At 40.0% G+C, this 27,464-nt stretch overlaps 1 long non-coding RNA gene across 1 annotated transcript; it reads left to right on the forward strand.

The window, feature by feature from the left end:
• Nucleotides 1-1,446: 1,446 nt before the first annotated feature.
• LOC119859336 lies at nucleotides 1,447-22,245 on the forward strand. The gene is made up of 4 exons (XR_005294186.1): nucleotides 1,447-1,799; nucleotides 10,050-10,178; nucleotides 20,437-20,488; nucleotides 22,088-22,245. It is a non-coding gene; the product is annotated as an uncharacterized LOC119859336 (long non-coding RNA).
• Nucleotides 22,246-27,464: the final 5,219 nt, after the last annotated feature.

Genomic DNA, 27,464 nt, shown 5'->3' on the forward strand with positions numbered 1-27,464 from the left:
GGATATGGGAGATCCAACTTTAATTCCTTGCTCCAGTGACTAGTTTATACACAGTATAACATCTTCAACAGGAGCAAGTGAGAGAGACCCACCCCAAAATATCCCATACCTAGTGGCTAGAGCACATTTGGTAGAGTAGGAAATTGAACCTGGGTCTTCCATATCTGAGGTTAGTGCACTAATCACAGAGCTAAAGGTTATAAGGGAAGCCATTGCTGTCTAAATCCACCCTCCAAAAAAAAATAGGACAAAACTATTCAGTGAATTTGTGACAAATTTATTAATAGTTTTGGGTGAGTCAATATTAAAATTAATAATAAATTATTTGTCGAAAACATTTTGCCCAGCTCTAGTCACAAACAATGTCTGAATTAAGTAAAATGGCTTCCCTATTGAGCATTTAAGAAGTTTATTTAAACAAAGTTTCATATATTGCCTATTGAGAACTTTTTTTACCTTCTCAATGTTCACATTTCGAGTCTAAACATAACTAGTGCAAGTTGCCTTAATAATTTTGGACTCTTATGCACTCCATAGAGTGTAAGCTTTTTAGGGCAAGGGCCATCTTTGTTCTGTGTTTATAGAGCACTTAGCACAATGGGGTCCTGCTCCATGATTGCTCCTCCTAAGTGCTACAGTAATAATCCATTCCTAGGTCTCAAAGCATCCTGAAGAAAAGTATATTATCCTCATTCTGCAGACAGGGAAAATGACACACACAGAAGTGAAATGACTTGTCCAGGGTCACACAGCAGATCAGTGGAAGAGCCTGGAATACAACTCAGATCTGCTGATTCTCAGTCCAGCAGACCATGCTGTCTATTAAACATTACTGTCAAGTGTCTCAGAGATGCTGTATATTGTCATGCCTTCCTTTTGGTCCCAAAATAATAATTCTGCATAAAGTATCAGCCTTTGGCCCTCTCTTAGAGTATCCATTACAATATTGCTATATTCGATGGGCCATGTTATGTAATATCATAGTCAATGCAGTGGGAGGATACTTTGTACTCACTTCTCCTTGGTTAAAGACAAGTGAAAAGAGCTGGGAAATACTGAATCAATTAAAAGAGCTGGTTTTGACTGTATTCTGATGATGTAGAAGCAGACGGAATGATAAAACAAAAGAAACTATTCAAATACCTACCAACAACTTTACACAATATCTGTCCTTCTTGAAATAATACTCTGAGTCCTCAGAAAAAAATGCTATCTGCTATAAAGGTCCTGTGGCAGGGTGGACTCGGTCTGGAGGCCCTCTGCTGGAGGCCTTGTGGCCCTGCATCACCCTGTCCCAGAATAGAGCAGCGAGAAGTCCTCCAGGCAACCTAGAGTGGCTGCGGAAGAGCAGCCATTCAGAGGGACTGCTGAAGCGACCAATAAGGGGCCAGAAGGGCCTGATAAAAGACAATCAGCAGTGTAGAGAAGTTCAGTTGCTGGGTGGAGTTTGAGGAGTGAAGGCTGGGTGATTGCTTGGCTGAAGCAGCAGCAGAATAAGAATAAGAATAATAGACTGGTCACTGTGAAGAGCTCACTGAAGCCCCGGTGTCTGGCTGGTGGGAACAGCAGCAGGACCAGTGATAGGTCAGTGTGGGCAGGCTGAAGCCCAGGGGGAATTGAACACAGAACCTGTACAGGCCAGCAAGGGTTCCAAGATAGGCCCTGCTGGTCTGGTTGGAGATTGAGGCCTCCAGAAACACCACCAGCTGCAGGTACTGAGATGGGCCCTGGCTGAGTGGTTGAAGAATGCAGTGTCTGTGGGAGAAGCCTTACAGCTACGGCCCCATATCGGTGCTGAGGTAAGAACTTGGACTGTATACCCCAGAAGCAGGGAGAGCCTGTGCCACTCGGCCGGAGGGCTGAGCCGCCAAAGACCAGCAGAGAGAACCAGTAGCCAGGGGGTGCTTCTGAGAGGCAGGTGCCACCCTGATGTAAGACCAAAAGAGAAAACCAGGGTCACACCTAACTGAGAGAAAGGGGGCCATCTGAAAGAGGTGGGTACTCTGACTCCCCGGGGAAAGAACTGTTTGCAGGCCCTATTAGCCAGAGAAAAGGGAGCACCACAAGATGCAGGTGCTGACCCCGTTACAGGCCCTAAACTGGCACATACAAGTTTGGATTAACAAGTGTAGTTTATCTTGTTCTGATCTGAGGCTGCTGTTAGAGGCAGTTAAGTATATGTGCTAACAGCACATGTGTTATGCTGCCATATACAATGGTGGTTCTTAGAAACTTGACTCCTGTACGGGCAGACAGGGATTCTATTACACTACTAACTTAAAGGCATATTAATATGGCATCCCTATATATGCTAAGTGGTTCACATGCATCTTTCTTTCTCCTGGTAATGGTGGCTTTCAGAGACGGAAACATTCTTAGCAATTCTAAATATTTCTGGCTTTCAAGGCTTTAGGATTTTCTGTATTAGTGGGATTTATTTTAATTGTAGTAATCTGTGTGCTGATTTAATTCCCTTCTCTCCCTTCACTTTCTTTTAAGAATACCCTAACTTTGCAAAAGGACCATGAATGGACCATTTTACTTTTCACTGTATCTATTTGTGTACTTATGAGGTGAAATTTTCAAAGGAGCTTGAAACTAGTCTGCAGTGGCTTGTTAAAAAACCCATATAGGGAAAAAATATTATGCTTTTGCATAGGTGACAGAATTTAATGGCCATTGGATCAGGTTCTAAATGAAGAAAATCCATTTCTGATTATTTTTGCAGATGTAGATGGGATTCCCTAGATACAAATTATCACTTTGTGTATACAAAACTGAACAAAAATTGTGCATATAACAAAGAAGCCATATTTTGAAATTTTTTCCCTTTCTGACTATGGGAGATACAATAAAAGCCCATTGTGGGGGTACAATACATGACTTTACCAGTGAGGGTAATTAAGCATTGGAATAACTTACCTGGACATACAGTGAATTTGCTGTCTAAGTAGAGACTGGGTGTCGTTCTAATAGATATGCTCTAGCTCAAACAGAAGTTATGGGTTTGGTACAGAAATTGAGTGAAGTTCTCTTGTCTGGGTTATGCAGGAGGTCAGGTGACCATAATGGTTCCACCTGGCTTTAAATCTATGAAGCACTCTTTGACACTTGGTCTGCAATGTCTGAAATATTATAACCTACTGCAGGGTGGCTTGAAATAAAGCTGCTGGAAGGAAGCCAATAAAGGAGTTTTTCATACTGTTTTGAGGTTGACTCTCTTATTAAAAAGAGACTCATGAGCACACGGTGAAAGTTGTTAGGCCTATAAAGAGGTGAGAGCTTTTTTGTCTTTTGCTTTTTTTCCAGAGCAGAAGCTGAAAATTCACTGGTCACAACAGGGGAAGAAATTAAAGTAATCCTTCTAATATCTGTGACAACAACCTTAGCCACAAGCCTAATGTGACAAAGACCCAGAAACCCTGGCTTTAAAAAGAGTAAAGATTATTATCACCAGGATCTGACCATTTTATATTCAAGTGTGTGTGTGGGGGGGGTGTGTGTAATCCAAGTTTACTATAATCCAGAAAGTGATATAAATAAAACCCAGGAAATGGAGAGACAGACAATAACTGAACTCCTAGTTGTCTCTGCAAAATGTACCCATCTGTTTTAATACAGTGGAGAATGCTCACTCATCCTTTTTTCAACACATTCCCGTTAGGGGAATTTGAACAGAACTCATCACCTACTTAAGTTAAATAGGATGTGGAAGACCAAAAGGTGACATTTTAAAGAAGATAAACTCCAACATGTATTTTCTTAATATCCTTTCATTGCAGGTTTATACTGGCCTTGCAGTATTTTATCCCATCTGTTCCCAGTACATCTCCCATGTTTGAACTCTTGCATTATTCCCTGAGGAAGAGTTATGTCAATGACAAGCCTCCAACAGTGTAGAGAAATTACTTGGAAAGAGCAAGAAAGACAATATTTCTCAAAAGTCCAGTAAAACATGGTGTATAGTATTAAAAGACCATCTAGAAAGGAGTGAATAATATCTGAAAGATACCTACCAAGTTTGTAAGATTTTTTTTTTAAGAAGGTTTATAAAGACTGCAAGGGGTGGATTTTTCTAAAAGACTGAGCCCTCTCCCCCCAAATCCCTTTGCAGCTGTGTCAAAGGTGCATCTGTAAAACTTGTACCTGCAGAAAAATCAGGCTCACATTTTGTGAGCGTAACTTGCATTTGCAAAAGGATGTCCACTGTTTTGAATGTCTCCTTAAATGCCCCGTAAGCAAAGCGGCTCAAATGGATTTGTAATCTAAAATGATTCACTCACACTAATTAACCCATTTCAATAATTAGTTAACCAATATTAATCCTTTCTTTACCATGTCTTTTTTCTTTTAAAGTAAAAAAAAAGGAAAAATGGGATGCTAATGTCACTTGTACACCCTCTCACATGTGTGCATGTGCACACTTACAAAGCCCCTAGAACAAGATGAGAAGGTACCCTAAATGAACTCCCTTTTTATCCATCGCTCAATTACCATGCTACATGGATGACTGACTCCTAGGTGAGCAGCTGTCCAATGTGGCTATAACTCAATAACTCTCCTTTCATTATTTTTCAATAGATTTTGATCCTTGGATCATGAGTTAATTCCCTTGTGGTAAAGGGCATACCTGAAGGTTTTTGGGAGGAGGAAACATACTTGCTCCTCTTCCTTTTTCTACCTCCATTTAGAATTTGTGTTGCATGTCCTCTTTCTATAGTGAACTCATCATGGGTCATTGTCTTGCTAGGCAGGGGTGTGGTCCACTGAGAATTTCACAATCTGTAGATGTGCATTCTTGACCTCACTGTCAAAGTCTCTGAATTCTCTCCTTAGATTCTGTCTGCAGAAGTGAAATATAAGGTAGTTGCCAGAGTTTCAGTTTGATACTCATACAAGCAGGACACTCAATGTCAGGATGATATCACTTATTACTGCTACGGGAAGACTCTAGGCTGACCTGTCCCCACTGTTCTAGTAAGCAAGGCAACAAGAAGCAGCAAAGACAAATGAAAGCAAGGAGAGCTTGCTTAGGAGCATCAGTTATTCCTCTGGAAATGAAGATGTTGCTTTTCACCATGTCCCATCTCCATGCACGTTGAGAATTTTGGGGCTTTTCTTTTTCCCCAACACATTTCCAGCATAATGGCTCTCCTTGCAGACTTAGTAGCATGCTAAGTCATAGATCCTATGGCTGAGCTTGAGTCAACAAGAAACTGGCAGTAATATCTAGACCACATGAAAACAGTTGTGTTAGTGAAACCCTCAGCACTAAAGCACCAATGCAGTTTCACCTCTGACTGATAATGTCAGAACAAGTTTCCTGGGGTGGCCATGTAAGGTGCAACTCTTCACTAATGATGGCAATGCACCATTTAGCTTTCAGTTGGCTAGGGCAAGGATCACAAGTTCTGTGTGGCCAGAAGTCACCAATCAAGTCCCCATGAAGAGGGAACAAGGTAGAGATAACTTGGCTGAACAAGAAGGAAGGCTAGGCTGAGTCATGTCCCTGCGTCCCAAACAGTTGGCCACACCTAGCTAAAGCATGAAAATACAGAGAAGGTACAAAGACAGTCATTCTCTGCTGCCAGCACCTGCACTACTCATTGGTTTGCTGTCCACCTCCTCATGTGCACGTCTATTCCCTTTTCCTGTAGAAAGAAAAGGAGGATTTGTGGCACCTTGGAGACTAACAAATTTATTTGAGCGTAAGCTTTTATGAGCTACAGCTCACTTCATCGTGTAATCCAGACTGTTGTTTATCTACTTGTAATTTTGCTGCAGTAACAGAAATTACAAGCATCTGTTGAATGTTTGCATTTACTCTTTAAATGCATAACTCTGACTAGTTTCACTTGCCTTTACATCCATTCAGTGTCTTCTGTGCATGTGGCTAACACTGCACATTGTATGTAAAGAGTACAGCTTCATTTCTCTATTCATGGTTCTCTCAATGTAATATAATATTAGAGGTGAGTGGGTGGTTCTTGCAGCAAAGAGTCCAAGGTAGGAAAAGGGTCAATTTCACAGCTGTGCATGTGTTGGTTAGCTAAAAAGTTAGTAGTATCCCGGGGATAAAGCCTAATCACTTTCAATGGCTAGGGTTAGTGTGTGCGCTAAAGCCCAAAATCATGTAACAGACATCCCTGATTCTGTACAACATAGTTTATCTCCTTGTCAAATTCTTTCTCAAACCCCCCTCTTTCAAGTATCCCTGTGAAATACACTATGTTCATTATATTTGAATGTCAAAAAATGAGCAACCTAACATTATAATGTATTCTATAATTCTCCATGTTCCCACCACTAAAATGCTGTGTAGTCTAATAGCATTGCATACATTTTAAAAGACCAGAGCAGGGGTAGAGTCAGTTCATCCCAAAGATTGGGCTAATAGTAGAATGAAGGTGCATAATGGTTTATTAACTTGGAAAGGATCTAGGATTCTGACCTGTTTTGCGTCAGAGACCCAGGACAGCTTCCTAATCTCTTGGGACACTGGTGCCATGTGGGTTGTTAATGAAAGGACATATCTTATTAAAGTATTAATTAAAACTGTGTTCCAAAAACATGTTTTGTGTCCTCAATGGGCACAACACTTAACAACACAAGTTGTGGTTATAGGCATTGCTTCTTTGAAAGAAAAGAACGGTTAAAACTTTGCTAATTTAAAATTGTTTAACTTGTAAATTAAACCTGGTTCAAGAAAAAGGGAGAGAGGGCAGTAACTACTGAGAGATGTCACAACACTTTAACTATGTGCTATGGTACTCAGCATAGTTTGCCGATCTTGCCTAGCAACTATGTACAGTTCAGTTCAAAATATCTAGCATCTCAATATCTAATGGTTTCAGAGACTTTCCTTTTTGTTTGGATTGTAATTTAAAAAAATCCTTATCAATATTGAAATTAATAAATGATGATCTTAGTATGGTGTCCAGACACAGTAGAGAGCCAGTGGCTGAGACTTTCAAAGCTTGCCAGGGATTCAGCCAGACAAGTTCCACTGTAATTAATGGGAGTTGTGTGGATAACTCATTCAACTGAGCTTTGAAAATCTCCACCATATATAACAAATGAAAAAAGGTGCATCTGCAATAATTAGAGCTGGTTTCACTTTGCCAGTGCAGAAGACTGAATAATATCTTTTGTTTTCCATGTGTTCCTAGTATGGATTTTCAAGGCTTATGCAGAGCAGGAACTCAATGGCACCTGTAGCAAATTCAGGCCTTGAAGTTTGTAATTCCGCCCCCTCTCCCCCCAATACACACACACTTTTTGCTCTTATGTAAGGTATGAATTTGCACTTAAAAATCATCAAATGGAAATTCAAGTAGGTGGCCTCAACCAAGTTCAGGGCCCATTGCTTTGTACAGAACATAAACACACAATGAGAAATAGATTCAAAAAGTCACAAACTTTGATGTTGCATCTTCTCTTCTGACGCTGTTTCTTAGTCTTAGCCAAAGACCTGAGCCATCATTAATATATGTAAACCTGAATTTCTTCATAAGATGGTCGTCTTTCCAGCCCATGTGGCCACATCGTGATTTGTGGTGTTACTACTGTAACTTTTCTAATGTGCTCAAGTTTTACTCAAGTTTTTTCAAATTCCATTCTGTTGTATTATGTCAGGTTATGAACAGAAGTAGCATGATTTTTTTTAAAAAAAAGCTTATAATTCAATAAGAGATCAATTATAAATCTCCTGCCACATTGTATGTTCAGCATTTCCTAATGGAAACATCAACCTTGATGTTACTTATTTCAGGGAACCTGATGAAATGATATGGCAAAACGTTGTGTGAGGTGCTTTTAGTAAGTTGTATACAACACGAGGTGGCATGATGAAAAGACGTCAGCAGAAGAGTGACGCTCAAAAAATTAGAAATTATCATGCAAGGTCCAAAAAAAATCTGATATCAGACCTTAAAAGCAGGTCTTTGGGACTGTAGGAATCCTGATACTGTATTCCCATACCTGCATTGTAACATTACCTTTCTGCTAAGCAAACACAGCTAGATGTTGATTACATTCCTTATTGATGTTCCCTTTATAGCACACTTGAAAAGCAAACTGTCGTCTTACCTGTAATTTATAATGCATTATGTAATTTACTGCTACAGTGAACATGCAGAAAGCATTTATTTAATTTGGAATTTTAGGACTGCTGGGTTTTAGTCCAATTAGCATAGCAGCTTCCTTGCCAAAAAAAAACATTTTGCTGAAGCTTTCTCTTTTCCATAGTTGAATAAAGCTTATTGGATTTGTTGCTGGTTAACAGTAGGCCTTTTCCTTTATAGGAAAATATCTATTAATTACACTTTCTGTAGTCATTTATAAAAGACAATATTTGTGTTGCCTCATAAATATCTCATTTCCCATCTCTCTTGAATGCAATTTCTAGATGATTATAATATTTGTTTGGTTTACAGTAGTACTACTGTGCTAAATGCTGATCACACATAGTAAGTAGTCCCTGCCCCAAAAAGCATACAGTCTACACAGACAAGACAAATAAAAGGAGGGTTTTGATCCGATTCCTTGACCACAAGATGGTCTTTGAATACTGAATATGGTTTTTGATCAGAAAAGAACTGTTTATAAATATAACATTTTGCCCAGATTGCAGAGTTCTTGACTATGTCCATTAAACAAGATTATCTCTGATTTATTTTATTTTCAGCAAATCATTCTTGGTCTTACAGATTGTCCAAGATCAGTTCACAAGTTGTGATTTTTGAAGAGCAAAACTTGCAGGTCACAATTTGATCATGCTTAGGCTTTTTTAAAAGATTTCCCCCCTGCTTCTGTCCCTGTTCTTATACTCTATTCTGCAGGCTCAGCCTGAGAAGACCAAAGAGCAGAACAGCTATCTCCAGGGAAACCCCTCCCCTTCCATATGCTTACTGATTAGGTCCTATTCAATGGTTCATTCCTATTCAGCAAAATATTTCCGGCATGTTTAAGTACTTTGCTGAATTGGAGCCTCATTGAGATCCATCACATCCACATCTCTCTGACTTTACTCTGCCCATGCTTAGTAAGGGTTTAATAAGTCAATGGGAGTTGAATTGGGCCTTAAGTGAAAAGGCAGAAATTTTGAACTTCACGTTTTTCACTGAATTTTTTCATGGCAAATGTTCAGTTTAACTCTTTTAAATGAAACCTATGATAACTGGAAGAAATACAGCCTTCATTGTAGTTAATGTTATATTTTAAAGGGTTTTAATATCCCACTGTACTAAGAGAATTAGGTAGTTTTTTGTGTGAAAGTGCCAACTGAATTTAAGTTGGCAAAGTTTCTAGTCATTTAGGAAGATTTCATGGGGAAAAAGACAGCTTAAATGAAGGGTAAAATTAAATTTTCATCTCTTATTTCACAAGAAGCAGATTTGATACATTCATTATTTTATTATCTTCCATTTTTCTAAGGCTTAGATTTTTTTTGCAGCTCTTTGGACCCAGCTAATCTCAATATGACTGTAGTAAAGGAGGGGGAAATGAAATGTCCATATTTATTACTGTATTACTGAGGTAGTGTTTGAAAAATGTGGCATTCATAAATTCTTTGGACGTGTGAATATATTGTAGCTTGCTATGCTGTTGTATGTGTATATTTTATGCATATGTGGTTGTAAGCATGTGGCATTCCTACCCTGCTCTGAGTAAAGGAGATGCACATGGGATATAGTCCAGACTTTTCTGCTTCATAGTAATTACAGGAGGTTCTGGAGATTGTAGAAGTTCTAGAAATGGTCTGCATATAGACTGACTCTAGTGAAGTATCATAGGGCCTGACTGTTTTCCCAGTGAAGTCAGTGGCAACATTCTGGGTTTTTGTTTTTGTTTTTTAGTGAAAGCAGGAGTGTGATCTTCTTCACATTGCCAAATTGTACATCGAGTAGGTCAGATACCCAGCTGGTGCTGATCAGTGAGTTCTGTTGGAGTCAGTGTTGCTGCACTGATTTATACCAGCTGAGTGTCCTGGGGCTTTGTTATGCACCCTGCTATTAGTTTTACATTTTGCCTCTGAGTTTATTTTTCAGGAAGAAAAGCAAAGATTAAAAAAAAAATCAGACTGAACCTAGAACATCTATTTGGTTAAGAGCACAGATCTGGGAGTTCTGTGGCTGAAAGAAGAGAGCATGTGACAAAAAGCCACAAGGAGATTTGAGGTAAGATTTTTATTTTCAGTTTCAAAAAGTTGGTTTTGTAAGAAAATTGGTTTTAAAAAGTTTGATTTACCACTCTCCTCTAAATGAAATAAAAATGCAACAGGAAATACAAAGATTTAAATAGTTAATAACAGGATGGGAAATCCTGTTCTAAAAATATAACTTGTATAATCCAGAATTTTGCAGTGGTTAAATCTATAAACTGAAAAAAATGGTGATTAAGGATCACAGAGGCAGTGCGTTATACAGGCGCTGTGCGTGATATATATGGGTGTGTGTGTGTGTGTGTGTGTGTGTGTGTGTGTACACCCACAACCTGCTATCTTTGGGGAAGATTCCCCCTCAATTACCAGTGCTATCTGCAATACTACTGAGCATAATTTTTTTCCTTTCCAACAATTTACAAATACTCTTCATATCCATTTTATCATATTTTTAAAGTTTTGAGGGATGCTTATTTTCTACCTGCCACTATTTCATAATGCACCATAGTATTTTATTTAGCTATGAGAGCTGTTACTGACAGCTTTTCATGGGAAGTCACAAAACCTGGAGGAAGTCTCACAACAAACATTTACAATCCTCCACAGATAATTTGGAGAAATAATCCGAACTACTGATGTCGGATGTTGTGTTTTTGAAACTAGTGTTAACTCTGCCCCCACCCCTGCAAACCCTTCCATTTCCCATGGATAGGTAAATATCCCAAGCCTAGAAACGGAAATGTTTCCAGACGATTTCAGCCTTAATCAAAGAACACTGGGTTGGTTTTTTTGAGTGTTTAACTGAATTATCTTTATCTAGTGAATAGAAGTGAGTCTGCAAATATCTGCATTGCAGACAAGGTTGATTGTGTATATATAAACAAAACATTTTTATGCTCATGAATCTTTCCACTTGCCTCTGCAATAAGTTTTTTATAAAAGCAAGATAGGTATTCCACTTGGCCGTGGAGGACCTACAAGTTGAGATCTCACCCTCCTGGAGAGGATTTAAATAGTAAAGATATTGTGGTAAAGGTCGTTTTATGGGACTCAGAATATCGGGATTCAATTCCTGCCTTTGCCACATCCTTCCTGTGTGATCTTGGGCACTCATTTAGTCCTGTTCTGTCTGTCAAAAAAAAATATATATAATACTGCCCTTTTTCTGTCTTGCCAATTAGACTGTAAGCCCTTCAGACCAGGGTTAGTCTCTTATTATGCATCTATACAGTGCCTGGCTCAGTGGGGGCCAGATCTTAGTAGGGGTCTCTAGGTACTAGTATGCAAATAACAGATCAGCATACAGAGATGTTCAGAGGGATCTTCTTGAAGATTTTTTCTTTGTTTGTTCTAATCTTGTTTCTGATATGTTAAATTTAAATAAACTTGAATGTAGACAGTGTATTACAAATAATAAAATGGAAGAAAAAAGAATGGAAGTCCTACATCAAACAGACTTGCATATAAAGGCATTAGCTGGTGCAATATAGGTCAGACAGAATGACTAGAGAATTACAGCTAAAATCCTTTTTGGAATAAACAGGTTGTTAGGAGTTTTCTAAAGGAAGGAAAACTAGGAGGGAGCTTGATGTGTGTTAGCAGACTTCTCCAGTGATAAGGGCAGTATGAAAGAAGGAGCAGCAAGATGGTGTTGGAATAGAACAATCTGTGACAACTGTTGTAAACTCAGTATTTAATGAGTTTGGAGCTGAAGGGTAGTTGGAGTGGCGGTGGAGTTTTATGGCTGGAGGGAGACCAGGGTACCTTTGTATTTAGAGGCGGAGAGTCAGAAGAGGGAGATAAAAGGAAAGGTGGAGGACTGGGGACAAAGAACATCAGCAGACATGAGGGAATATAGTCAAGTGGCAGTTGGAAGGGTTTGAGGAGGTGGGCAAGTAAGAGACCCAATGTAAGTGATGGGGTGGGGGGTAAACAAGAAGGGAAGGACTGGGAGGGCATAGCAGAACTTGTCACTGTTTCTCTTGAAAAACCAATGAGATCTTGCACAGAGTTGTAGAAGGACAGGAAGAGCTTAAAGAGGGGCTCAAAAGTCATATAAGCAATGGGGTTTGGAGCATGAGTCAATGATGGAAAAGTAATTGTTTGAAGGAAGGTATGAGAAGGAGGAAATGTAATTGAACTTTCTCAGGTTTCAGAGCATGGGAGTCAGAGGAGCAAAAAAGGTGGCAGTTGTGTATTAGTGGGACTGACTTCATAGTTGGAAAGGAGTCAAAAGTGGAGGAAAGAATGGAAAGTTTGATATAAGGGCTTTGTAGATTGCTTTGAAAGAGAAACTTGAGCTTTATGTAGGAGAAAATAGGTCAGGAAAACGGCAAGTTAAGAAAACTATCATTTTAGCAGCACTTTCAATGAATTGGGGGATGGAGAGAGCAGAAAACCACAGAATTGCAGGTAGTATCTGAGGCACAATTGCCAGAATGTGAAATAGGATCTTGGCAGTCAATATAGAAAGAGAAAATGTGAAGACATTTGTAAGGAAAAGAACAGTATTTGGTGGGGGCTTAGATGAGAAGGCTGAAATACTACTAAACTTTGCAGCTAATGTAGGACTCTGTAAACAATTTGGGATACGGTTATAAAATGTTATCGGTTATATCTTGTAAAATATCCATGTGGTCACAAGTGTTGAGTTTTTAATGGCACCCACTTAGTACAATACCATTTTGGAATATGGGAATCAGTTTCAAAGATCTTTCTCCTAACTGCTCTCTGCTTGTGTCCAGTGACCTGATAATTGAAGCTGCCCAAAATATAGGGCCAACATTAGGATTTTAAGGACTTTCAGAAAAAATAATTCTTGAGTAGCCCTATCCCTTTCAATTTCTCCTTTACAGCTCTCCTTTCCCCTGTCTTTATTTCTCCTTTCCTCTTTCTCATAATGTCAGAAGGGAGATGAGCATATACTTTTCCCCCAGTGGTATTCTGGTAGAAGGAGTAAGCCTAGTGAGTGGAGGGCTTTTCCCAAAACAGACTACCAACATCAATATTGAGCTTCACTATGCTTAAGACTAAGCACAGTTAGCTGGGCACTGAGTAGTACACTCAGACAGGAGAAGACATTCTCTTCCCACATACAATTTGGGACCGTATAACTTTTTTTTATTTTTATTTTAAGTGCTGACTTCCACATTCCAGAGGTAGGTGATACCAGATGAACAGAGGCCTCTATGGTTGTTAAAGAGAACACAGTTAGCTCTTCTCTTAGCCAGAGTCCAAATTTCTGTCAGCCAGCTTATTACAGCTTTAATATTGTGTGAATAATGGCCTCATCTTCATTTTGCTTCCTGATGTGTCTGGGTATTAAAGCATGTTAGTCCTCAGTTTCTCTGTTACTGAAAGCTTAGAAATATCTTTTGGGTTTTGCATGCTATTACCAAGTTTGACTGGATATTAACAGTGTTAAATACACAATGAATACTACTACTAATTAAATATGCATTTCTAAAACACCCATCAGTGTTCTGCCTGAATTCTCCACCAGATTCAGTTATTGCATTAATTATCCTCTAGAGATAGCTTTTACAGCCATTTTTATACAGAAATCAGATTCTGGACAGTGGTTACTCCAAGCTATGTAGCACATCTGATATTGTCAAAGGAAATGTCTGCCTGAATTGGTGCATTTTGCAACCTGCTCTAAAGGGCAGAGATTTAGGCATGACCTGATTTCTGGTAGAAGTGGCTTTTATAATCTTGAACATGCCACTGAGAACACCCTGCCTCTGACCATCATGAGTTCAAATGCTGATTCTGTGAATTAGTCCCTGATAAATTTGGCATGTATAGTGAGGAACAGAGACCATCACTGATATAGTTGGGAACTAATTCTCAGGACAAGAACCTTGAAATTGACCCAGATTTTGAATGGCATCCAGTGTAGCATGCTAGTTAATCAATCCTTTACAGGAAGGCAAGAAGGCTGTGACCTCTACTTGAAGGAGTTGGTGGTCAGACCACAATTTAGGGGGTATTTAGTATGATCCCAGTACCAATATCTGTGAAGATCAGGTCTAGCATATAACTGGCTTGTGGGCTTGAAGACTGCATAGGCAAACCCTGTGTTTTGTCAGAGGCCATGCATCAATCACATGCTACTTTTGTTATAGCCACGAAGAATTCATTCATTTTAGGTAATTGTTTCAAAGTACATGTTCTCTTTGAGAGTCTACCCTCTCTCAGCTAAGAGTCATATGGGTGGAGGTAAGTTTCTAAAAGCTTTCTCTTGTTAGCAGAAACTTTTTTTTACATAAATGTGTGGCCAGTGGGAATGGAAGAATTTAGCATAAGTGAGTCTGATGTCAGATGCAAGATTGTGGTGCAGCAGCCCAAAAGAGGACTAAATATCTAAAATTGCACTTGCAACTTCTGCAACTGCATTTTCTTGTCAGAATCCAGTTATGAGTGACTCAACAGAGCACATTGTGAGGAAAGTTTCCCTTTTAAAAGGGAAAAAGAAAATCTTGTACTAATAATGTTTGACTTTGCCTCAGGTTGTTCATTATTAGTAAGGGAACCATTCCTGTGGCTAGGAAGATAATTGAATCAGCATTGTCACATGATGAGTATATTGATTTTGATTGATCTGTTTCTTTGCTCTTATTTACAGTAAATATAATCAGTATGCTTAATAAACCCTGAATATTTATCTCCATTTTCTGACCAGTTAAAACACCAGTTACTTAATTTTTCTAAGCATTTCATCACATTAATAATGACTTTTATGGAGGGATGCATCTCAACATTATCAAATGCCCCATAGCTGAAGTCTCCTTATTTCCCTAAGCAGAATTTGAATTAGACTGTGATTCAAAAAGTAAAGTATTGACTTGTTGATGCAGGCTCTCCATATTAGGTAAATTGTACAGCATGTATCAGCCTTGTCTTCACCCAATATACAGTAACTAAGGGAGCAATATTTCAGCACAGGCATTTTTTGTGGAGTTATGGAAGTTTACCAAGTGGCTTCAATTCTGAGTATTCATTAAGGAGCAACAAAGATGGATACTTAAGTCAATACTTTAATATTTTACTCTTTTCTAGTGTGCATGCTGTCTAAACTACTAAAAGGTTACTTAAATATAGAATGGGGTTTTATAAGCTTGATTTCTGTTTTCTGAAACAATTCTCAAGTATTTTCAGAGCTGATTCTATGGCTAAAAAGGGAGCATTGTGATCTAGTGCTGTACAGAAGTCAGACATGCTATAGAATTTCACCCAATAATTCCTGCATCAAGCCCATAACTTCAGGTTGATCTACAGCATACATTTTAGAAACACATCCAGTCCCAATTTAGATTTTAAGATGTGTGACATCTTTCTGGGAAAGATCTTCATTACTAAAGACTAGAGATTACCTAACTAAATCCCTCCTCCACCACCAATGCACCCTGATTGTTAAAATGCAGCTTACTGGTACTATAAACATTTTTTGACAAAATACAGCAAGTTAGAGCTATTTAAGAATTTTTTGACTTTTTGTTGTCTAAAAGTGCCAATTCATTAAAATGTAAAAATTCATGGAAACATATATGTGGTTTCAATGAAACTTTCATCAAGAAAGAGATCCACCAGAGAAAATACAACTAGACATTTGAGTTTCATGATCTAACTATTACTGGAATATTGCACCAATCTTTCAAATCTTATGTATGTTTGACTTTATTAGCTCAGTGGTTAGGGCACTCATAGGGTATGGGAGACCCAGGTTCAAGTACCCTCACCACTGGGCTATAGGCTCTTTGGTCCAGTGAGCAAAAATGTTGCACCCCGTGCAACATCCTTGGGTCAACCTAACCCCCACTGTAGACACAACTAGGTCAGAGAGAGGGTAGAGTTACTAAAGCAATGGAAAAAACCCTTCCATTGCTGTAGTAAAGATCTACATTATAGTGCTACAGCAGGGTAGCTGCAACTCTGCTGTGGTGCTTGTGGCATTGACATACCCACAGACATCTCTGCATCAGTTATACTCAGTCACATGTTTGAGGTTTTCTTTACAATCATAAGTTAAAGAATTTTCTTCCCCGCTCCCAACTAGCATGAGAATAATATAGCAGCTTCAGAATGGTGTTGGTATTCCATACAGCTGTATATCAGGCCAGTTTAAGCCATATTTGCCCCAAACCAGCAATTTAAAATTTTCACATTCAATATCACCATTACCATACTGGTAGTTATATAAAGTTATTCCATGAAACCTGTTCATGTTTAACTGGAAATATTAACCTGTTAAGGAAACAGGCAATTCAGGATGATTTTTTAAATAAGAACAACATGAATTCTTAACAACTGAAAATTGTAGACAATATTTAAAACTTAGGGGACTGTTTTCTCCCCCGCCCTAATATTTTTAGCCCACTTTTAACAATAAATGTTCCTTATGCGTGAGGTTTTCTCCCTCCCACCCACTCCCAGTTAAATCTTCCATTTAGGATGGATATTTCTTTGATACTTGGGAATTGTTTCAGATAACAGAAATCAAGCTTTTATAGAACCCCATTCCACATGTAAGTAATCTTTTAGTGGTTTAGACAGCATGCAAACTAGAAAAGAATAAAATTATATTAAAGTATTGACTTAGATGGATATTTTATGTTGCTCCTTAATCAATGAATAGTCAGAGTTGAAGCCACTTTGGTAAACTTCCATAACACTACAAAAAATGCCTGTCCTGAAATACTGCTCCCTTAGTAACTGCATATTGGGTGAAGGCAAAGCCTATACATGCTGTACAATGTATATAATATGGAGAGCCTGCATCAAGAAGTCAATACTTTACTTTTTGAATCATATAGTCCAATTCAAATTTACACTTGCAGCAGTAGAGGTTTGCCTGAGAGGTGGAGCATCCACAGAGAAGCTTTAGTATGCTAAATTCAGTGTGATGTGCACACTGTGCTGTGGAACCTATAGTATGGCACACTGTTTTTTTGGGGTTTTTTTGGATTTTATTTTTTTAGGAACAAAAATAAAACATGAAGCTGTTTTAATAGATAAACATAATATAAAATACAATTGTATTGAAAATAGTCATTACTTATTTATTGTAATTGGAGTAGGTCATATTATTCTGCTTAGGGAGCTGCCGTACACCCAATTATTCATAAACTGGGATTGTGTAATTAGGTATTTTAGCAAAAACAATCAAGCTAAATATAAAAATACCTCACTTAGCAGAATTTTTTCCAACTTGGTTTTGCATTGCAATATTTTTAATTTTTGCAGGTAAAGTTTGCTAGATTAAATTTTCTCAATCACTGGCAACTTTTCAACATGTATGTGTGTGGGATTTCTGCATTCTGCAAGTTGACTCTATGAATAGCTATTCCAAGACTCCAACAGAGGTTCACATACACCAGATTCTCTGCTTGCAGAAGTCAGTACCACTCCCTGGAAGTCATTGCAGTTTAAACCAGTGAAGAACCTGGCCCTATGGTTCTGTAATTAGAATACTCGTGCTAAGCTGTGAGGAAAAGGAAACCTTTCCTCCAGGGATAAGACTGGTCCCACTGAAGTCTGTGAATTTTGCCATTTATTTCTATGGAGACAGGAATGGGTCCTAAATCTTATTTGTTTTCACATCAATTTTCTCATTGCTGCTAAAAAGTGCATTGAAACAAAGCATGGTAATTCGAAGCTGGCATTGTGATCTAACATAGTGGTGACCTTTTAAAAAGTCAACAGTTGCCTACAGCTAGTGCACAGTGATATTTGAAATACCACAATTATTCCTTATTTTTTTGATAAATAGAGACACACACTGGGAAGACATGCATACACTTTTTTTAGAGTATATGGTAACTTCAGTACTATGATCACTAAAGGATTATCCTTGAAAATAGATGGCCAGACAATATTTAAAAATTTCCATTGCCCAGGTTCCAGAATCTGGGAAAATGGGGAAACAGGGTGAAATTAGAGCTAGAATAATAGACACCTGGCTCAGATGGGGAGAGAAGTGATGTAGTGTGTGACAGTAAGATTGAAAGGGAAAGTCTAGAGAACAGTGATCTGTCTCGTTTTAATATATGGCACAGAGTGTTGGACAAAAAAGAAGAAACATGAGCAAATGATCAGTTCCACAGACATGCAAATGTGGAGATGGATGGATGAATGGTGTAAGCAAGAAGGACCATGTGGGCAATGTGTACATTAGAGACATGCCCACAGTAATCCCCTTAAATGGGGTGGGGGGAAATGAAGGAGTGCAGGCTTAGATGGTTTGGCCATGTAAAGTGCAGTCCTGACCACTATGTGCATAAGAGTGCACAAGATGAAGATTGAAGGAAAAAGACAGGCTGACCCAAGAAGAAGTGATGGCATGTCAAATGTTGTGTGATGGAGAATATGGCAGTAAACAGAGCACTCTGGAGGGAAAGGACTTGGAGAGCAGACCCTATTTGATGAAGAATTCATCCTTATTCTAAGTATTGTGAAGTAGCACAGTGCTGGAGACCGCATGATGACTTTTAAGGTGATCATTGTACTTAGTTGGGTAAATGTTTAACCAAAAAAAAAACCCCACCTTTCTAGAGAGGAAAGGCTTAGAAGTGGTTATTTGGGTAGCAAAATTATTCATAACTATTGTTCCTATTATAAGGACAGGGCTCCTATAATAGTCTTATCTTATGTAATGTTATCAGTTATTTTGAATAAAACATGGTGGAATAACAAATGGGTAAGATTTTTGCATACGAAAGGCCACCGTAAGTAATGCAGACACAAAGCTATGTTGAATTTCAGACATCAAACCTTTTATTTAAGATAAACCCAAATAAGGAAGGTCTTGCCACAGTACCTTAAACATGTATTTTACTGAGTACATTATCTCAGACACTATAGGGAGGAATATAATATGAAAATGTAGATAAATACCAGTCCTGGCTGTCCATTGTGTTCTGGCCCCTTTGATCCACTAGGGGAAAGCAGCTGGATTTGGCCAGCTGGGAATTTCCTTAGGGTGGGGAAGTCAGTTGACACAGCCAGTATACTCCTCTCATGCACCTCCTCCCACAGTCCTAGCGCACAGGGTAAAGCAATGCATTTTGAGAGTATGGCCAGAGCACTGGAGTCCAGCAATCCAAGGTGGTGTGCGGTCCCTTAGACTGTCTGCCCTAAGAACACTTTGCAAGTATAAGAGTACCAATATACCCATAAAGAGCTTCTAGTGTGGATGCAGCTCATGCTGGTAAAACAGTGCTTTTGCCAGCATAGTTTATTTGAATCTCCACTCTCTCAAATTGTTTTGCTGGTATAACTGCAATCTACAACACAATTTTTAGCAGGCATAGCTCTGTTGGTCAGAAATCATACCCATGGCCAATATAACTATGGTGGTAAAAGTTTGTACTGTAGACCTGGTCTGAGGGCCCATTGCCATCTGACATAGGTTGGTTAGACCCTCCCTGACTCCCTCCCAAGCTAACAGTGAGAGGGCTTCACACCCCTGCTATACAGAGCAGAAATGCCATACTGCAGAGGATCTGTGTAATGTGTTCCCACACTGTGTATAAGAAAGGTGACTGTTCGTATCACTGTTATTACCACTGTTAGGTTTTGGGCAAGATTTATGGTAACTATCATGTAAGGTATCAGCAATTCATAACTTTTCTGTTGAGAATGATTATCCTGTTTATATGCATTTATCTCTGTATCTGAAGTTATGAATATTGGCTATATATCTGTATCTCAAACATGTGTTGTGTTGTATGCCTCAGTGACACACCCCTACCCCCAGATTTACATCAGGGCTAGCCAACTATGTGGTGATGGCTCATTCAAGATGCTCCACTCTCACAATGGGTCATTGAAGAAAGTCATCCCACCCAGTAGGCCTTTCCTGTGGATGCCTCAGACAGCAAGGAGCCAATGGTCACCCATATGATTCAGCAAACCGTGTTAAGGACATGTGATGAAGACATGTACTTTTAGGTCACATCTTTTACCAGTAACTTTCCATGCTCTTGTGATCCCAAACTCTATCTTGAGTATCTTTTCAGGCACATGGCAGTGGATATAAGACATCTCCATTTTGCCTCTTTCCTGCTCAGATTCTTTTGGACTGTGGTGGAGTTACTAAAAGGAGTGTCTTGAACAGTGGATTGAGGACCTTCCAATCTTTTGGAAGTTGCCAGATAAACTTTTGCAAGCCAGCAGACTATTCCATCACTGCTACAAACCTGACCTGTGAACACTGAATCTCTTTATATGTATGTGATTCTTTAACCACTCAGTAACACTTTTTTTTTCTTTAGTTTGGCTGACTGTGACATTTGGGTAAGATCCGAGATGCATGTTGTCCTGCGGGTAAGTGTCTGTCTGATCCTTTGTGATTAGTAGAACATCACATATGGTGGACTGAGTTTTCAGAAACATATCACTATGTTAGATCTGTTTGTCTGGATGGGAGCAAAGGACTGGGATACCTGAAGGGGACTGTTTGGCTTCTGGTTAACCAGTGTGGTAATACAGAAGCTCTCTTGTTACTGGCTTGGTGAATCTAATTATAGAATAAACCACTAGTTCTGGGGATCTGTGAAGAGCTCTTTGCAAGATTCAGAGGGAGGGGTTAATGCTATTGTGGAAGCATATGTTGGTATCATGCTCCCAGTTTGTGTGGATAAGTAATAAATCCCACTAATTCATTCAAATATCAGTTCAGGGAAAAAACTAAGTTAATTGTAAACAAGTTTCTGGCCTCAAATACAGCTGCTCAACTAGTTACTGTACATATATGCTTGATTCTCCCACTCCATACTTCAATAATTTATGACCAATGATCAATCCAGTGTACCTATATTCACACACAAACATGCAACCACTCATACACACAAATGAGATGGAAAATCACCTTGATTTTGATGGTACATGGTTTTGATATGGATTTAGGAGTCTACTTTTAGGTATTCAGGTTGGAAAATTTTGGCCCACATGTCTTATAATATAAACATCGTGAGTTTGGCACTTATTGGTCATGGTTAGTGTAGCTATTCATATGTCTGTTCCTTAACAATTCTTTTATTTTTATGTATAGATGTTTATAAAGCTACTACTTAAATTTCAATGCATAATGAGCACAATCTGAGAGCAATGAATATATCATGGGGACACAATACTAACATTATCAGGACCTCTGTCACTGTATACTTTTCAATGTTTATAATTGGGTTTGCAGAAAGTACACTTTAAAGAAATCTTCATATAGGTTAGCTCAATACAACATTAATTTTAGACTTCTTAAAAAAAGAGAGCTTCACTTTCACAGTAACACCTTATTTCTAGCAGGATTTAGTCATGTAATCAAGATGAGAGACTAATCTATAGAAGTGTTGCTTTATCATTTGCATGGCTTCATTATAGATTGACTGCTCATAATAACTACACCTATTGTAAAAATCCCAAGATATTAGTTAATAAAGCTGGCCTCAAGTAAGAGAATGAGGGATAAAAATGATCAAGACTTAGCATTTCTGCTTACCAGCATTATAAAAATATCTGGATGTGGTGAAATACTATCACAAAAAGATAGTCATTAAAGAAATGATGAGGCATGATACATTTTTACCCTTTCTCCCAACAAAAGTGAAATTCAAAAATGATAAAATTTGATGTGCTAGAACTAAACTTTTTTTGTCAGATGACTAGAACCTGAGAGAGAAAATGCTGAAGTTTGGATATATTCCTGCAAAGTTTTTCATTGCTAAGTCAATAAGACAACACATTTGTATAGCCTGGATAACTTTTATTATGGGATCAAGCCAAAGCTTTTTCAGCCTCAAACAATAAGTAATGAGTTTTTTATACTGTGCAGTGTAGATCCATTTTGAGAAGGGGGAAATGGATAAATTAGGTATATGAAATACTACTTTTTAAATATGTAAAACTAAAATATTTGCTTCATTTCAGCAATGGAATTAAAAAATAACTCCCCACCCCAGGAAGATACTCGCCCAAGTGTGTGTGTGTGTGTGTGGTTTCCATCAAGATAGTGTATCTTTTTTTTTTTCCCTATGCTTTGTAAAATCATCCCCACAGAAATTATGAGAAGTCAGTAAATGCTTTTAAACTGGCCAGAATTATAGTGGCTCCATTTCTAAATTATTGGTTGGTAGTTATATTTTTGTCAGACCTAATACTATGTTGGATTCTTGTAAATATCATAACCATCGCTTACTGACACTATTCAGATAGTGACTTGTTCACACAATAATCAGAAGTCTTCAAAGGACACCTCCATTTTCATATACTACATCACAAATCTAATTATCACTGTACCCTTTGCATTCATCTCCAAGATCAGGACCATATTCCAACAGAACTTCTTCCATGACAACCCTTGTTTACTACAACGACTGCAATAATATGCAGCAGTACCTAAACCCAATCCAGAAATGTTTATATACTAGCATAGTTTAGGACCACACTTCTTATTCTCTTGGCAGAGTCTCTTCACTTGGAAGCAGAAGGTCACAACCATCTGCTGTTTCTGGACCTGACCCAGAATATGTAAGTCAGCAGCATGAAGTATGTTTTCTGCTGTTCCTTTTATTGTAGGTAAATTCAACAAGATACTGAATTAGAGTCAGGGCCAACATGATGACAGCAGTTTACAAGAAAGACATAATGAAAAGTGAAACATTCACTGCTATTCTGCCCCATCTTTGTTGTGTGGAGATAGGTGTGTAGTTCTTAAGCTTTCTAGTCTGTCATCTATCAGAGTTCCAGTTGCATTAGATTTCACAAAGATACAATCCTGTTCTAGTAGCCAGGCAAGGTACTAAAAAAAACTTCACCAGGACTTTATTTTTTTGAAGTGGAAACCTCTTTTTCAAGCTGCTGCTGCACCCTCAGTAGCTCTCCCTCAGCCTCTTCAACTCCTCCCCCTCTTTCCTTTTTCCTGTCCTTTCAGACTTCCAACAGCCAGTGCTCCCAATTCTAATAATTCAAACAACATCTAAACACCACATTCCCTTCTCTCTTAAACTCTCCCAATTACAATAAACATTGTTCTAACCCCAGGAACAAATGTCAACTGTACAGTACCTTGTTTCCCAAATATTACACTAAGAACACTATAGATACTGCATAACATAGTCTCTCATCCAAACAGGTGCTCGTCTGGGTCTGACAGGCCATCTCTCAAGCCCCAGTTCCAGTGCAATGTCTGTAGTGTTGATACTACAGTGAAGTCATCCAGTGCAGACTGGGTGTTAGCATAATCTCCTCTTGGTGCATAGGCAGGTGCAGGATAAGTATTCCATACCCCCAATCAGAAAGTCAATAGGTGTAAGGTCCCTTCTCTGATTTTAAGAGGAGCTGTGAATTTATGGTCCCCTTTGTGTAAAATTCCAGGTTTTTGTATCCTAACAAAGGAACCACCCTGAAACTTTGGTTCCTTAGTACCCTGTTGCTTGTCTGTGAAAGCCTGCTAAACCTAGTGTTTTGAGTTCAATCTTTGAGGGGGCCATTCTGTGTGACAGTTTGTTTCTCCTTGATATAAAGTCACCCCCTTTGTTTTTAATTCCCTGTATACCAACTCTGTAAACCATATCATCAGTTACCCCTCCCTCTGTCAGAGCAATGGCAGACAATTGTTCCACGCCTTTTTTCCATGCAGGCGCCATATCACAGCAAGCATGGGGCCCGCTTAGATCACTTTTGGCAATTAGGAGCACACTAAACGCCACGTGCATTATCCAGCAGTATATGCAGTACGAGAACCTGGCAAAGCACAATGGGGTGAGTAGGCGGTGTCAGTGCAGTGACAAGAGTGATGAGGACATCGACAGACTTCTCTCAAAGCCCTGGCTATGCTGGCATCATGGTGCTAATGGGGCAGGTTCATGCAGTGGAAGCCTATTCTGGGCCCAGGAAACAAGCACACACTGGTAGGACCACATAGTGTTGCAGGTCTAAGACGATTCCCAGTGGCTGCGAAACTTTTGCATGTGTAAAGGCACTTTCATGGAACTTTGACTTGCTTTCCCCTGCCCTGAAGCGCATGAATATAAAGATGAGAGCAGCCCTCAGTTGAGAAGGGGGTGGCAATAGCCCTGTGGAAGCTTGTAACACCAGACAGCTACTGGTCAATCAGTAATCAGTTTGGAGTGGGCAAATCTACTGTGGGGGCTGCTGTGATGCAAGTAGCCAATGCAATCAAAGATCTAGTGAAATCAAGGGTAGTGACCCTGGGAAATGTGCAGGTCATAGTGGATGGCTTTGCTGCAATGGGATTCCCTAACTGTGGTGGGGCTATAGACGGAACCCATATCCCTATCTTGGCACTGGAGCACCAAGCTGGCAAGTACACAAACCACAAGGGGTACTTTTCAATAGTGCTGTAAGCACTGGTAGATCCCAAGGGATGTTTCACCAGTATCAACGTGGGATGGCCGGGAAAGGTACATGATGCTTGCATCTTCAGGAACTCTGGTCTGTTTCAAAAGCTGCAGGAAGGGACTTTATTCCCAGAAAATAACCATGGGGGATGTTGAAATGCCTGCAGTTATCCTTGGGGACCCAGCCTACCCCTTAATGCCATGGCTCATGAAGCCATACACAGGCAGCCTGGACAGTAGGCAGGAGCTGTTCAGCTACAGGCTCAGCAAGTGCAGAATGGTGGTAGAATGTACATTTGGACACTTAAAAACACACTGGCACAGTTTACTGACTCTGTTAGATCTTAGTGAAACTGTTATTACTGCTTGCTGTACACTCCACAATAACTGTGAGAGTAAAGGGGAGATTGAGGCAAATCGCCTGGCCGCTAGTTATGGGGAGCCAGACACCAGCGTGATTAGAAGAGCACAGGTGGGTGCATCAGAGAAGGTTTGAAAACCAGTTTAATGACTGGCCAGGCTATGGTGTGAAAGTTCTGTTTGTTTCTTCTTGATGGAAACCCCCCGCCCCTTGGTTCACTCTACTTCCCTGTAAACTAATCACCCTCCCCTCCTCCCTTTGATCACTGCTTGCAGAGGCAATAACGTCATTGTTGCTTCACATTCATGCACTCTTTATTAATTCATCACACAAATAGGGGGATAACTGCCAAGGTAGCCCGGGAGCGGTGGTGGAGGAGAGAAGCACTGGGAGGGGTGGTGGAGGAGGGAAGGACAAGGCCAGCACTTTAAAATTTTAAAACTTATTGAATGCCAGCCTTCTGTTGCTTGGGCAACCCTCTGGGGTGGAGTGGCCAGAGGCCCCCGCACCACGTTCTGGGCATCTGGCTGAGAAGGTTATTGAACTTGGGGAGGAGGGCGGTTGGTTACACAGGGGTTGTAGCAGTGGTCTGTGCTCCAGCTGCCTTTCTTGAAGCTCAACCATATGCTGGAGCATATTAGTTTGATCCTCCAGCAGCCTCAGCATTGAATCCTGCCTCCTCTCATCATGCTGCCGCCATCTTTCAGCTTCAGCCCTCTCTTCAGCCCGCCACTTCTCCTCCCGGTCATTGTGTGCTTTCCTGCATTCTGACATTGTCTGCCTCCACCCATTCGTCTGTGCTCTGTCAGTGTGGGAGGACAGCATGAGCTCAGAGAACATTTAATTGTGAGCGTGTTTTTTTTCACCTTCTAATCTTCACTAGCCTCTGGGAAGGAGAAGATCCTGTGATCCTTGAAACACATGCAGCTGGTGGAGGGGAAAAAAGGGCCAGTGGTATTTAAAAAGACACACTTTATAGAACAATGGGTACATTATTTTATGGTAAACCTTGCTGTTAACATTACATACATAGCACATGTGCTTTCGTTCCAAGGTTGCATTTTGCCTCCCCCTACCAAGTGGCTAGCCCCTCCCCCCTCCCTGTGGCTAACAGCGGGGAACATTTCTGTTCAGCCACTGGCAAACAGCCCAGCAGGAATGGGCACCTCTGAATGTCCCCTTAAAAAAAGCGCCCTGTTTCAACCAGGTGACCATGAATGATATCCCTCTCCTGAGGATAACAGAGATAAAGAACGGATGTTGTTTGAACACTAGCAAACATACACTGCAATGCTTTGTTCTACAGTGATTCCTGAGTACATGCTACTGGCCTGGAGTGGTAAAGCATTCTACCATGGTGGACAGAATAAGGCTGCCCTCTCCTGAAACATTTTGCAAAGGCTTTGGGCGTACGTCCAAGAGAGCCGCAAATGCCAGGGCAAATCAATCATTAAACATGCTTGCTTTTAAACCATGTATACTATTTTAAAAGGTACACTCACCAGAGGTCCCTTCTCCGCCTGGTGGGTCCAGGAGACAGCCTTGGGTGGGTTCGGGGGGTACTGGCTCCAGGTCCAGGGTGAGAAACAGTTCCTGGCTGTCGGGAAAACCGGTTTCTCCGCTTGCTTGCTGTGAGCTATCTACAACCTCATCATCTTCCTTATCCCCAAAACCTGCTTCCGTGTTGCAACCATCTCCCTTGAAGGAGTCAAATAACATGGCTGGGGTAGTTGTGCCTGAACCCCCTAAAATGGCATGCAGCTCATTATAGAAGCGGCATGTTTGGAGCTCTGACCCGGAGTGGTCATTTGCCTCTGTTTTTTTGGTAGGCTTGCCTCAGCTCCTTAAGTTTCACGCGGCACTGCTTCAGGTCCCCATTATGGCCTCTGTCCTTCATGCCCCGGGAGATTTTCACAAATGTTTTGGCATTTTGAAAACTGGAATGGAGTTCTGATAGCATGGATTCCTCTCCCCATACAGCGATCAGATCCTGTACTTCCCGTTCGGTCCATGCTGCAGCTCTTTTGCGATTCTGGGACTCCAGCATGGTCACCTCTGGTGATGAGTTCTGCATGGTCACCTGCAGCTTGCCACGCTGGCCAAACAGGAAATTGAAATTCAAAAATTTGCAGGCCTTTTCCTGTCTACCTGGCCAGTGCATCTGAGTTGAGAGTGCTGTTAAGAGGGCTTCATCGTGTAGACGGGTGCAGCGTTAAATTGATTTAATGCTGCTAAATTTGACCTCAACTCCTAGTGTAGACCAAGGCTAAGTTCCTCTGAAACAGCTTCCCTGACTGAAAATGGTAAGCGCTGTAATTTCTGTCATACAGGCATCACATTATTCTGCATTTTAACTTTATGCAGAAACCCATAAGCACAGCCGAGTTTCTCCTCAACCTGGTGTTCGGTCGCAGCTGAAACTGGTGTGTGTACCGCAAGAGTGCTTTGAGGAAGATCAATTCGTCCATTAACTACCTTGAGATTTAAAGCACCCAATAAATCTCTGCCAAGGATAGGAGTGCCTTTGTGGACAATGCAGAACTCTGCAGTTACACAGCAATCACCAAAAGTAACTACTGCTGGC

The sequence above is a fragment of the Dermochelys coriacea genome, chromosome 7 (genome assembly GCF_009764565.3).
Source record: "Dermochelys coriacea isolate rDerCor1 chromosome 7, rDerCor1.pri.v4, whole genome shotgun sequence".
Classification (NCBI taxonomy): domain Eukaryota; kingdom Metazoa; phylum Chordata; order Testudines; family Dermochelyidae; genus Dermochelys; species Dermochelys coriacea.